This window comes from Anabrus simplex, chromosome 10 (assembly GCF_040414725.1).
Source record: "Anabrus simplex isolate iqAnaSimp1 chromosome 10, ASM4041472v1, whole genome shotgun sequence".
In the NCBI taxonomy this organism is placed as follows: domain Eukaryota; kingdom Metazoa; phylum Arthropoda; class Insecta; order Orthoptera; family Tettigoniidae; genus Anabrus; species Anabrus simplex.
In genome coordinates, this window is record NC_090274.1 from 20618089 (window position 1) to 20630779 (window position 12691).

Below are 12691 nucleotides of genomic sequence, written 5' to 3' on the forward strand. Positions count from 1 at the left end.
AAACACGTACTTTTTTGTTTTCGGAAAATCGCAATAGGAGGAGTGAAAAGGGGTGAAAAAGGGGTTGAATGCCTTTAATGAGGCTACTTATATCTCAGAAACTGAAGATATTACAGACCTGAAAATTGGTGTTTGGGATCTCCTTTAAAAATAAAGAAACACGAATTTTGTTTGTTTGTGGAAAATCCAATTAAGGGGGGGTGAAAAGGGGGGTAATATTTTAAAATGAGTGTATCTATATCTCAAAACTTTTAAAGGTTATAGATGTGAAAATTGGTATTTAGAATCTCCTTTAAAAATAAAGAAACACGTATATTTTGTTTTCGGAAAATCCTAATAGGAAGGGTGGAAAAGTTGAAAAATGGGTCGAATGCCTTTCATGAGTCTACAGTACTTATATTTCAGAACCTGAAGATATTACAGACCTGAAAATTGGTGTTTGGGATCTTTAAAAATAAAGAAACACGTATGTTTTTGTTTGTGGAAAATCCAATTAATGGGGGGGGGGGGTGAAAAGGGGGTGATTTTTTAAAATGAGTGTATCTATATCTCAAAACTTTTAAAGTTTATAGATGAAAAAATTGGTATTTAGAATCTCCTTTAATAATAAAGAAACACATATTATTTTGTTTTCGGAAAATCCCAATAGGAAGGGTGGAAAAGAGTGAATAATGGGTTGAATGCCTTTATTGGGGCTATTTATATTTCAGAACCTGAAGATATTACAGACCTGAACATTTGTATTTTGGATCTACTTTAAAAGTAAAGAAACACGTATTTTTCGTTTTTTGAAAATCCAAATAATGGGGGGTGAAAAGGGGGGTGAATTTTTTAAAATGAGTGTGTCTACAACTTAAAACTTTAAAATTTACAGATGTAAAAATTGATAGTCAGAATCTCCTCTAAAAATAAAGGAACACGTATTCTTTGTTTCCTGTAAATCCTAATAGGAGGGGTGTAAAAGGGTGAAAAATGGGTTGAATGCCTTTAATGAGGATACATATATCTCAGAAACGAAGGATATTACAGAACTGAAAATTTATATATGGGATCTCCTTTAAAAATAAAGAAACGCGTATTTTAGTTTTTGGAAAATCCAATTAATGGCGGTTAAACAGGAGTGACAAATTGGGGTGAATTTTTTGAAAGACTGTATCTACAGATTATCTTGGAAACGTAAAATGTTACAGACGTAAAAAGTGGGTGTTTGGAGTCTCCTGTAAATGTAAAGAAACAGAGGTGATTTGTTTTTGGAAACTCCACTTAAGGGGAACTCAAAAGGGGTGAAATTTTAAAATGAGAATTTTTACAGTATATCTAAAAAAACTTAACATGTTACAGTAGTGAAAAATGGTATTTTTTATCTCTATTAAACATAAAGAAACGTGTATTTTTAGTTTTCGGAAATACCACTTGGGAGGAGGGGGGTTAAAGTGACTGAAAATGGTGTTGAATTCTTTTAATTAGGCTACTGATATCTCAAAAATGAAGATGTTACAGACGTGAAATTTGATATTTGCAATCTGCTTTAAAAGTAAAGAAACACGTATTCTCGGAAAATCCAATGAAGGGTTAGGGGGGGGGGATGAAAGAATTGAAAAATTAATTGACTTAATTGTATGAGAATACATACATCTAATAAAAACTAAAGATGTTACAGACGTGAAAATTCGTATTTGGATCTCCTTTAAAAACAAAGAAAAACGCGTTTTGGGGGGAAACCATCTTGGAGGGCGGGAGTGTAAAGGAGTTGAATTCCTTTCATGAGGACACATAAATCAAAAACTGAAGAAGTTAGAGTCGTGATAATTGGTATTTAGAAGATCCTTTACTATTAAAGAAACAAGTATTTTTCACTTAGGGGGGCGGGGGGGAGGGGAGTAGTGTGAAATGAAGTGAATAATGTAAATTATTTTTATGGGGATACTTATATCTCAAAACTGAAGGTAATAGACGTGAACATTGGTGTTTGGAATCTCCCTTAAACATATAGAAACAAGCCTTCTTGTAATTTTTTTTGGCGGGGGGGGGGGGCGGTGGTAAATAAACTTAACGGCGGTAGGGTGTAGAAGGAGGCGAGACCAATTGATTTTACTGTTATTAATGTACTTATAAGGATCCTCCGTTGCTCAGGCAGCAGCGCGCCGGCCTCTCACAGCTGGGTTCCGTGGTTCAAATCCCGGTCACTCCATGTGATATTCGTGCTGGACAAAACGGAGGCGGGACAGGTTTTTCTCCGGATACTTCGGTTTTCCCTGTCATCAGCCATTCTAGCAACAAATAATAATAATAATAATAATAATAATAATAATAATAATAATAATAATAATAATAATAATAATAATAATAATAATAATAATGTTCCGGACCGTCATCAAATGTGCGGACCGCGCTGGAAACGGCTACTGGACGGGTAATGACTAAGAATACAGTCCGGCCGCCGGTCCAGTGCCGCCAAGGCACCCAATATAACAGCACGCCGGATCTCCTGAAGGATTTTATCCATATTAAAAGTATTATAGGAAAAGATGGTAAAGATTTACGTACCCAACTGACCGGGAGGAACACCTGAGCCTAGCCCGGGAAGTACGAACTCGATTGCTGGAAAGGAAGATTGAAAAATGGGAGGAAACGTGCCGTAAAATAAGAAAAAACGAGTCAGATCGGGAATTTTGGTGGATTCTCGCAGAAAACGAGTCAGATCGCGAATTTCGGCGGATTATATATCTAAAACAATAAGCATTCAATTATAAATTTCAGTATAATACCGTAGCGAAGCACGGGTATCTTGCTAGTGTATATATATATATATAAAAGAGGAGGCTGACTTAGGTAAGCATTTTCAAATACCACCGGCTGAGGTAGTATCGAATTCGGCGACGTAGGCTCAGAAAATCAACGCTTTACCTTGAGAGTTACTAAACCTGGATATTTGCCTTAAATATGGCTTTGAGGTGAAGTTCTCCGCAAATGTGCGTAACGAAATGGTTTCATGTAACAAAATGTGTGACGTGACGTGACGTTACCTGGCAACAGTACCTTGAGTGCTGCATAGGCTCATGTCATGGCCATATATCAGTACTCTATTACGTTGCTAGGTAACACCACTTCACACATTTTACTGAAAGACACAATTATAATCATATGATTTTTCAGAGAGATCCACGAACTATTCTTTGTCCAGAATAAATGTCGGAAGCAGATGAAAAAAGTCACAGTATGGGATTGTGGAATACACCGATGGAGAAATTTATATCTTCCTGTCCTATTTTAACATCGATCATATTCGGTTGGATGAATGCCTTCCACTACATTACCCTTACAGAGAGAAAGCTTAAATATTAATATTTGTGCTTTCATGTCTTTGTATACCCTTCCATGTCAGCTGAATCAAACACCAGTGCACTCTGCAAATATAATATACCAAGTTTACCGTGACTGTGATGATATCATTTGTGAGTGTGTGTGTGTGTGTGTGTCTCATCTCTTGTAGCGTGCTATTACAATTACACACATTTGGCGTACATATGTGCACGCGCACTCTGGCAAAGGGCAAAGTGCATGCAATATAGCTCGCTATAGTGAACTCCTAATACAATTGAAATGTCACCCATTATGTACCACAAATGGACAGAAAATTGTTTGACAGACTGTGTCACACAATCAGGTGACTAAGATTGCTTGGTATTCCTCCCATTTGTAATATTCAGTACACAACAACCAAATGTTTTTTTTCAATTCAATATTTCACAAAAAAGCATGGTCAAATCTTGTCAAGGAGTGGACAAGATTTGAAAACATTTGACAAGGTTTGATAGCATTGTTTTAAAATGAAGGAAAGACAAGCAGCTGTTGTGGTGGGGATAACACGCAATAGAACATAATTTACATGGCGAAAATGTGGTTACCTTCAACATAATATTTGCAATGCATTTACTGCCGTAATATCATTTGCTGATGTTATGATTCATTTGCTCACATGAATTGAATAAAACTGATAGCAATACAGCGGAAATTCATATATTATTATTAGAGTCCGGATTATTAGGTGCTGATACGTTAGAATGCAAAGTTACTTAAGCCAGTAACAAGTATACCCTACACTGTACAACGGTTATGCTATGAGATTTGCATAGATATTAGGGGTACAGCCTACAGTACTCCTTGAATTCATGCTACTCTTCCTACATTGTGGTACAACGGGTTGCATTACACTTCCTACAAACCAAATTACTTTGCATTCTAACCTATTACCACCTAAAAATCCGAGGTATAATTATTATACGAAAACATTGTTAGGAATTCAATAACAATAATAATAATAATAATAATAATAATAATAATAATAATAATAATAATAATAACTAGAGGACCCATGCCTCTCCGCAGCATTCGTAATAAATAAGTCAGATAACTCGTCTTGATGTGTCTGCCGTAGTCATATTGTTTTGTCTGCCCTTTTCAATGGTTTTGTGAACATTTAATAAGAGCGTCATGGTATGCCGCTGTTCGTAGTCAGAATTCATCCATACTGACGTCATCATGCCGTCTGTTTTGTAAATATCTATCCATATGTTCCCTTTTCTTTATGCTGCACTTCTTGATGTAAAGCTTGGTATTGTGTTGTAGAAGGCAATTGTATTTTTAATAGCAATTCTTCTATATAGAACGTTTGTGTTGTGAGCTCATAGGTCAGTCTGGAAGGAGCGTTTTTTGCCAGGCACAGGTCGTTTTTAAGATACATAGCCTTCACTCTTTCTCGTGTAGCTAGGTTACCCTTCGACAGGTGTTCCCAGATGATGTATAAAATTATGTCATGATGGGTTCTGTATGTACGTAGAATTCTTTCCCTCAGCAGCATGTAAGTTATTAGTAAAGCCCGGATTTTTATGCAGCAACAGGTTAGATTGCAAACTAATTTGGTTAGTAGGAAGTGTCCGCCATCCGCTCTTCCATAATGTAGCAGGAGTAGCATAAATTGTAGGGGTTCTGATGGGGCCGTACCCCTAATTTCTATGCAAACCCTATAGCACAACCGTTGTGAAGGTAGACTATACTTGCTACTTGCTTCAGTAAGTTTTCATTCTAACCTGTTACTGCATAAATATCCGGGATCTAGTAATTAGGAACGCTCTGCCATCTGTTGATTATATTTGGAATCTGGGGAAGGTTAGAGAATCAAAGAGTATCTAGGAGGAAACGGTATTATTCCGTGGTCAGAGGACGTGTACACTCTCTTGTTTGACAGGTAGTAATCAAACATGACTGCATGCAATGGCATTATTAAAGATGAAAATAAATAAATCAGAATATTAATGAAAGTGGAAGTCGCTTAGCAACCTGCTAAGCACAGAATGTATTGTGGGTTAGTGTAAGCCTTCGCCTGCAATTATTGGAGTGATATTTAATAATTTGATTTTATGATTACTCAAAGTTGGGTAAACTCAGAGACAAATCAATATCTCATGATTCACCGGCACGTAATTTCGGAGAGAATAAAACACAAAATTGAAGCAAATCGGGCAGTAGAACGGACGGACGGATTTTCCAAAGCTGTTTTTAGTGAACTCTTGTCATATAAATAATAATAATAATAATAATAATAATAATAATAATAATAATAATAATAAAATAATTAGCGAAGATCGGCGTAAGTCGAACATAGCCGATAATGTTAACTTATAGGTTACCGTACGGCAACAAACATGACACCTGTCTACTTCCTTGCGATATTTATCTAGCGATCTACTCGTACGCTGCCGTTTCCTTAATTTTATTGGGGTACTCTACGGAGGCCACTGATAACAGGAAAGAATGTGCTCGCCCCCATACACATCCTCCGACCATGATGACGAAACCAGATTTATTATTTTGATTCGCAGCAATTCCAGCATGCCTAGCGCGGACCATTCATACTCGAATTCTATTGGTTAATACTGTGTGAGACTTTGCAATTGGAAAACACTAGAAGGAACCGAGCAGAAGGAAGAAAAGTTTTTTATTTACCTCGAAGAATATATAACAGGAAATAACAGGAGCAGCGAGAGGATAAAAGAGAGGGTGAAAAGGTTGAGGCAAATGCTCTCTCAAAATGTCGTGAAACATCTCGGCGGTTCGAGCAGTTGCTTGTACAATCCGCTGCTGTCATCTAGACTTCCCCCTCCGGTGCGGCGATCGTCTTACTGTGGTACACATCCTTACGGAGGGCGTGGACCTGGTCGATCTGCACCGCAGTCTAAAACTCCCGAGTACCATCTCCCTCCTCCTGCGAGGTGACGAGCAGTCAGCAGACTTCGTCATCCGTTTTATAAGGGATAGTGGTTTATTTTATCGAATCTAAACGGTGTTTCGTATTAACCTTTGTATTATTGTTCACTACGTTTCACGGTTGTGATACTTGGACTTCGGGCAACCAAGCACAATCAATACTAGAAGCTGCGTAAATGTAGTTCTGTAGAAGACTGACAGGGACGAGTTGGACAGAAAAAAGACTAATATCCAAACCTTAAATGACGTTAATAATAAACGGACCATAATTTTTTCAACAGAGCAGAGGAAAGATACATTTCTTGGGCACGTCCTACGACATGACACCTTTCTCCGGAATGTCATCGAAGGCAAAGTGATAGCGAAGAAGTCGAGAGGAAGACCACGTCTCTCATACCTTAGGAATATAAGCACTCAGCTGGGTTTTGCTTCCTATGTCACGATGAAAAGGACTGCTGAAGACCGTGGGATGTGGCTGCAGCGACAAGGCATAGCGTTTAGATAATGGATGGACGTTTTATTAATTTGACTCTGTTTTAGTTTGTATTTGAATATTTTAATGTGGTTTTAAGATAGTAATATGCATGATATATTACTGAATTTTAAGGCATTGTATTATTCTACCATAGTCTATCACCTATCATTTTAACGATTAGATCCATTGATTATTTTAAATTCAAAATAAATGTTCATCTTAATTTGTTTCAAATTCTAGTCAGTGGATACATTTTAAAATTTTAATTATTATATCATGTCGTCCATCTCGTACCATTAGGGGCCGATGAACTCAGATACTAAGTCCCTTTAAACAAGTATCATCATCATCATCATCATCATCCAGACTGCAGCGAGGATGAAACTCTTGGACATGTGCTAGGATACTGCAGCAAAGAAGAATTGCTGAGGAACACCTGTCATCACATAGTGACAGGAACCATAGCCACTGCACAGAGATTTGAAGTGGAGAGATACAATATATCTCTTCAACGGGGTATAACAGGAGAGCAGATATTATTGCCATCCGCCAGCAGACTCGAGAAGCTTATGAAGCATGAATTGATTTTGAATCCATCCCATACCTGAGTGACAGACATAACACTCGCCCAGAAAGCTGGTCACCTATGGGTGCTGTGCTATTTGAAACCAGCGGCAGTGTTCCTAACAGTGCGCGGCAAATCTTGGGAAAGCTTGTAATCCAGCACACAACACAGGAAAAAATTATACTGGGCATTTTAAAATATTCGGTGACAATCTTGAATCATCACTTATTGTACTCCTAAATGATGAATCGTTTGGCGTTTTTTTCTTGACATTATTGTAATAATGTAGCTGCGGCCAGGTGTATATAGGCACTACAAACGCAGTATCGCCACACAACTGAAGGAGCACAACAGATATAGCCGGCTAGAACAGGCAAATAGGTCAGTCGCTGAACACTCGCTGTTAGCAGGCCATGACATACAGTAATGAGCTAGAGACAGGATTATTAGGTGCTGATACGTTAGAATGCAAACTTGCTTAAGCCAGTAACAAGTATACCCTACACTGTACAACGGTTATGCTATGAGATTTGCATAGATGTTAGGGGTACAGCCTATAGAACTCCTTGAATTCATGCAACTCTTCATACATTGTGGTACAACGGGTTGCATTAAACTTCCTACAAACCAAATTACTTTGCATTCTAACCTATTACCACCTAAAAATCCGAGGTATAGTAATGACGCACCAAAGTACAGTCGAAGTAGTGTCTTATCACACACGGCTACAGAGGAGAGCCATTGAAATCCTGAAGCACACCAACAGCTTCAACTGTAAGGAGGAGTCTGAACGGGTAAACAAAGCCTTGTTTCCAGTCCTGAAAGCCTTAAATCCTGAAGGACACGATGGCCGAGGCAGACCAGAAAAAGGAAAGGGGTGATCAGTTGCCTGTCTCCGCCAATGGAGGTCGATGTACATCGGGCTCCTTAAAGCTTCAACCATTGGCCTAAGGACAGCCAAACAGCGACCGCCCCCCACAGCATGGCAGACCAATAGGCGAACAGCGTAACGTAGCCTGCACTATACCGGGTGGTCCACCAGCCCCTTGTGATCCAGTTTTATGCATCCCTTCACATTAATTACAGTTCTGAAAGACATCGGTCCCTCTCCTCAGAACCGGGGTAATACAACGAGATGTGTGTTTACGAGCTAGAAGACAGCAGGAATCGTGAGCGCCACTATTAATTCATTACGGGTACATGGAATGAACCCGTAAAACGAGTACAGATACGCAAGCACGAACTTCAAACCAGAAGGTGGACGCACAGACCGGGAGTACGGTACTGTATAGGCTGGGAATTGGGCTCCGTAGGTCAAGAGGTGTAGTAGCTCACATGGCAAGCAGGCGGGGTGGTATGTGATAGTGGACAGTCAGTCGGAACCCTTGACAAAGTCTGCGGTGAAACGTCGGGACCTGGACCACGGTCTAAAAGCTCGGAAAATACTGACATGTAGGTTATTGTCGTCTAAATTATAAAAATTCAAGCAGTACAAGGCAACAGTGAGGAATGCGGTAATGTACGCAGCCAAGACGATACTAGGGGCCTTGGTGCAGAGCAACAGGGGAAAGAAGAGGGAAACATCCCGAGGAAGATACCGGAACCAAAAAGAGGAGGCGAAAGATGGGAACGAAGATCGAGGGACGAACTGTACCGATACAAACTTTGAGGAAAAACTCGGGAAGAAGTAAGACATAGGGATGGACATGGAGAGAACGGCTAGAAGAGTGGTGTGGGAGATAACTGGGAGTACGAGAGGAAAGATGGGGACTAAGTGAGTTGTCTAGACAGAGATGCGGATCAAGACGCCAACCAATAAGCCGGATTTAAACGACAGAGAAAGATACAGGAACAGGATGGAGAAGGACCAATGCGGGAGACAAGGGAATGGGATAGGCCCTACTCATTATTCTCTCGTTTAACAGCTGAGATTTTGAGAGAGAGAGAGAGATAGAGAGAGAGAGAATGAAGAGATTCTGATCTGATGAAGCTACCCGTGGTCCTTCAGAGGTCATGATGATAGATGCAGCAGCGAAAGAAGAAGGAGAAGAAGAAAACATGATGTCCACTCGTCCAGCCACTTTCATAGTTTTGAATATCGGATGGTGAAATGTAAATTGAAGAAACAGTTTCTACCTGTACCAAGATCTTACGTAATAAAATCTGAGTATTATTGTCTTACTCTTACATTTACTTAGTGCATAGTTTTCCAGTTAATTCTATGTAGTTCTGTTGTCGTAGGAAAGTGGCAAGAAACATTCAGGACTACCTGTAGCAGTGGTGCCAATTTTGGGGTGGGGTGGGTGTGGGGGTAAGACGTTTTCTGCACCTCAAAGGGATCTGAGGGGGGAAGTGCCATTTTCCCCCTCTACCCCCCAAAATTCTCCTCTTTGATGTTGAGTGGAGTTTGGTAGTCTTCGGAGGCTGCAAAGACGTTAAATCTGGACGTGTTTGTAGATGGTTTATATCAAGAAGTTAGATTAGAAAGCGGGCATTCCATCAGAGATCTAAATTTCCCAATAAAGACTGTTCTGGTGGTAGAGCTTTTCACATTTCGTAACATGAAATGTATAATATGCAGTACGGTAATAGAATATTTATGAAGCAAGTTATAATTTTTTTGCTTGTGATTATTTTTGATAAATTCGTACATAAAATATTTCTTCAAAATATTTAATGTATTTATGAATCAAGTTCTATTTTTCTGTTCACTTGTGAATATTATCGAAAACTCCGCACAGAAGACTCGTTCAGAATTGTATGTGAGAAACAAGCTCCATTATTTTTCTGTGTTTTTCTGTTTGTGAACATTCTTATTATATACGAATGTTTGCATTAATGGTTGTCCATCATTTCACATACCGCTGTTTATGTTAATCATGCCCCCCCACCAATAATTACCCGTAGTCGGCGGGCGCGCCTGAACTCTAGCGAATGTTATAATTTAAACATCACTATATATAAATTCGAAAAGAAGGCAATCTCAGTTGCACTTCTTTCACATAAAGGAATTTATCATATGATTCCAGGTTATCTGTACAATCCATCAAGTTGAATAAAAACTATCCACAATAAAAGGTACAGATACACAAAATACACATCTCAGAATTCCATCCGTCAACAGTTGAATTCACACATAATTTTTCTGCACAGCTTCACGTACATACACAATTATTGACTAGTTAAAACACCAAAGTATCCACACATTTCTCTGTGCTTTTATAATTTGAATTACATTGTACAGGAATAATTTTCCATTGGCGTCGAAGTGGCTTTTCAGTAACAATTACGAGGAATTCAGTAGAGGATTTTGTTAAAACTAAGTGATAGAGCACCTTAAATGAAAAAAAACGTATATAAATGCATATATAATACATATTATATTTAATTCACTATGGCAAGCCTTAATACAAGTTTAAATTAGTATACTGTATTATTCTGAAATAAACAGAGTATGTGAATTATCCAGTATATAGGATAATTTACTCGTCGTTAATCTCAAGTATCTCAATGGTTACAGACATTCAGATTAGTTAATTTTTTGCAATAAAGAACTATGCCGATGATGGGCGAATGGGAATTAGTTTGTTTTCTTAAATACTGAAAACAATCATAAATCACCGAACGAGTTGGCGGTGCGCGAGCTTGCATTCGGGAGATAGTGGGTCCTAACCCCGCTGTCGGCAGCCCTGAATATGGTTTTCCATAGTTTCCTATTTTCACATCCTAATTAAGGCCACGGCCGCTTCCTTCCCACTCCGAACCCTGTCCTATCCTATCGCCGCCGTAACACCTGTATGTGTCGGTGCGACGTAAAGCAACTTGTAAGAACATAAAAATCAGAAATCTGTCTTCTAAAAGAAAAAGAATCTGAGAAGACTTAGAATTATGCTGGCTTACAGATATTTTTATCTTCTAGCGAACGTAGCAGACGGAATACTTGTTCACTAATTAACGTCGTAGTTTCTAAAGCACTTAGAATACTCAGTTAATGAATGTTCTTAATAGGAAGTGTTGTATTCATTCAGAAAGCAGACTCTTCAGTGCAAATTACCGGAAAAGGAATTAGTACTATACCACTTCACGGATTTTATTCATTATTTATGTGAATTTACTCATGAAACAATGCAGTGAAAAGCTATTGAGAATTCTTCATTAAATGAACAAACTCTCCCGGAGGTTGAACTGTGATATAATATAACTTGTGGTATTTGGTTTGATTACATCAGCAATCAAATAAGAGAAGGTAGTGATAGTTTGCTGTAACACAAGCTGAATATTGACAGTTAATATCATGTTATCCAGTTAAAATGGCGCCCCAAGTCATGCACGAACTGCATCAAGATCTAATAATGTCTATTGCACGCTCCCCGCCCCTCAATAACATATGGCCCATGTACAGTAGATGTTGGTCGCCTCATCCCATTCCCGTGCCAATCAAATGTATTATTCAGCTCAAACTACTGATAGTGTTCCGGTCAGTGTGCGGCCAGAAACCAGTGGTAATTTGTTATCCTTCAAGCTGTCATACTGTAGTCGCATATTCAGGGAAGTCCACGTTTCATAAGCAATATATTAGTATTAATACCGCCGAAACTCTAGCCATTGTTGTTGCTGTAAAATATGGTCTAGCTCGTCACTTTCAGAACAAACTCATGTCAAGGAACTAATTTTTATTCACTAGTAAGATTGTAAACGAACCTGAACAAGGCGCAAGTATTCTCTACCCGCACAACGGTTATGCAGTGAGTTTTGCTTTAATATTAGCGATCTGAGCTACCAGAACCCCTACAATGTATGCAACTCGCCTACGTAACTGTAGAGGGGCTAGCTGATACTAGCGCCTTGTTCAAACGCGTGTGCATTCTAACCTACTAGTGTCTAAAATCCTTTCCCTGCAGTCGTATTCACGGACGCGGCAAGTTTGATGATGATGATGATGATGATGACGACATTTGTTGTGTGAAGGTTCCTAATATCTAGGTCATCGTCCCCTAATGAAACTTGAGGCCCCCTGCAGTAATCCGAAATGTACCCCTGTGGGTGGTGGCAGTAGAATAACACCCACGATTTCCGCTGCCTGTTGTAAGAGGGGACTAAAACGGCCCGGGGGCTTTTACTTGGAAGCGTGGGTTGGCGATCACGGGCCCTGAGCAGAGTCCTTGCATTTCTTCCACTTACTTGTGCCAGGTTTCTCACTTTCATCTATCCTATCAGACCTCCCTTGGTCAACACTTGTTCTTTTCCGACCCGATGATATTAGAGCACTAGAGGCCTAGGGAGTCTTTAATTTTCATGCCTTTCGTAGGCCCTCTCTTTCTTTAGCCGATACCTTCATTTTTCGAGGTGTTGTATCCATTTCATTTTTTCTCTCTGATTTGTAT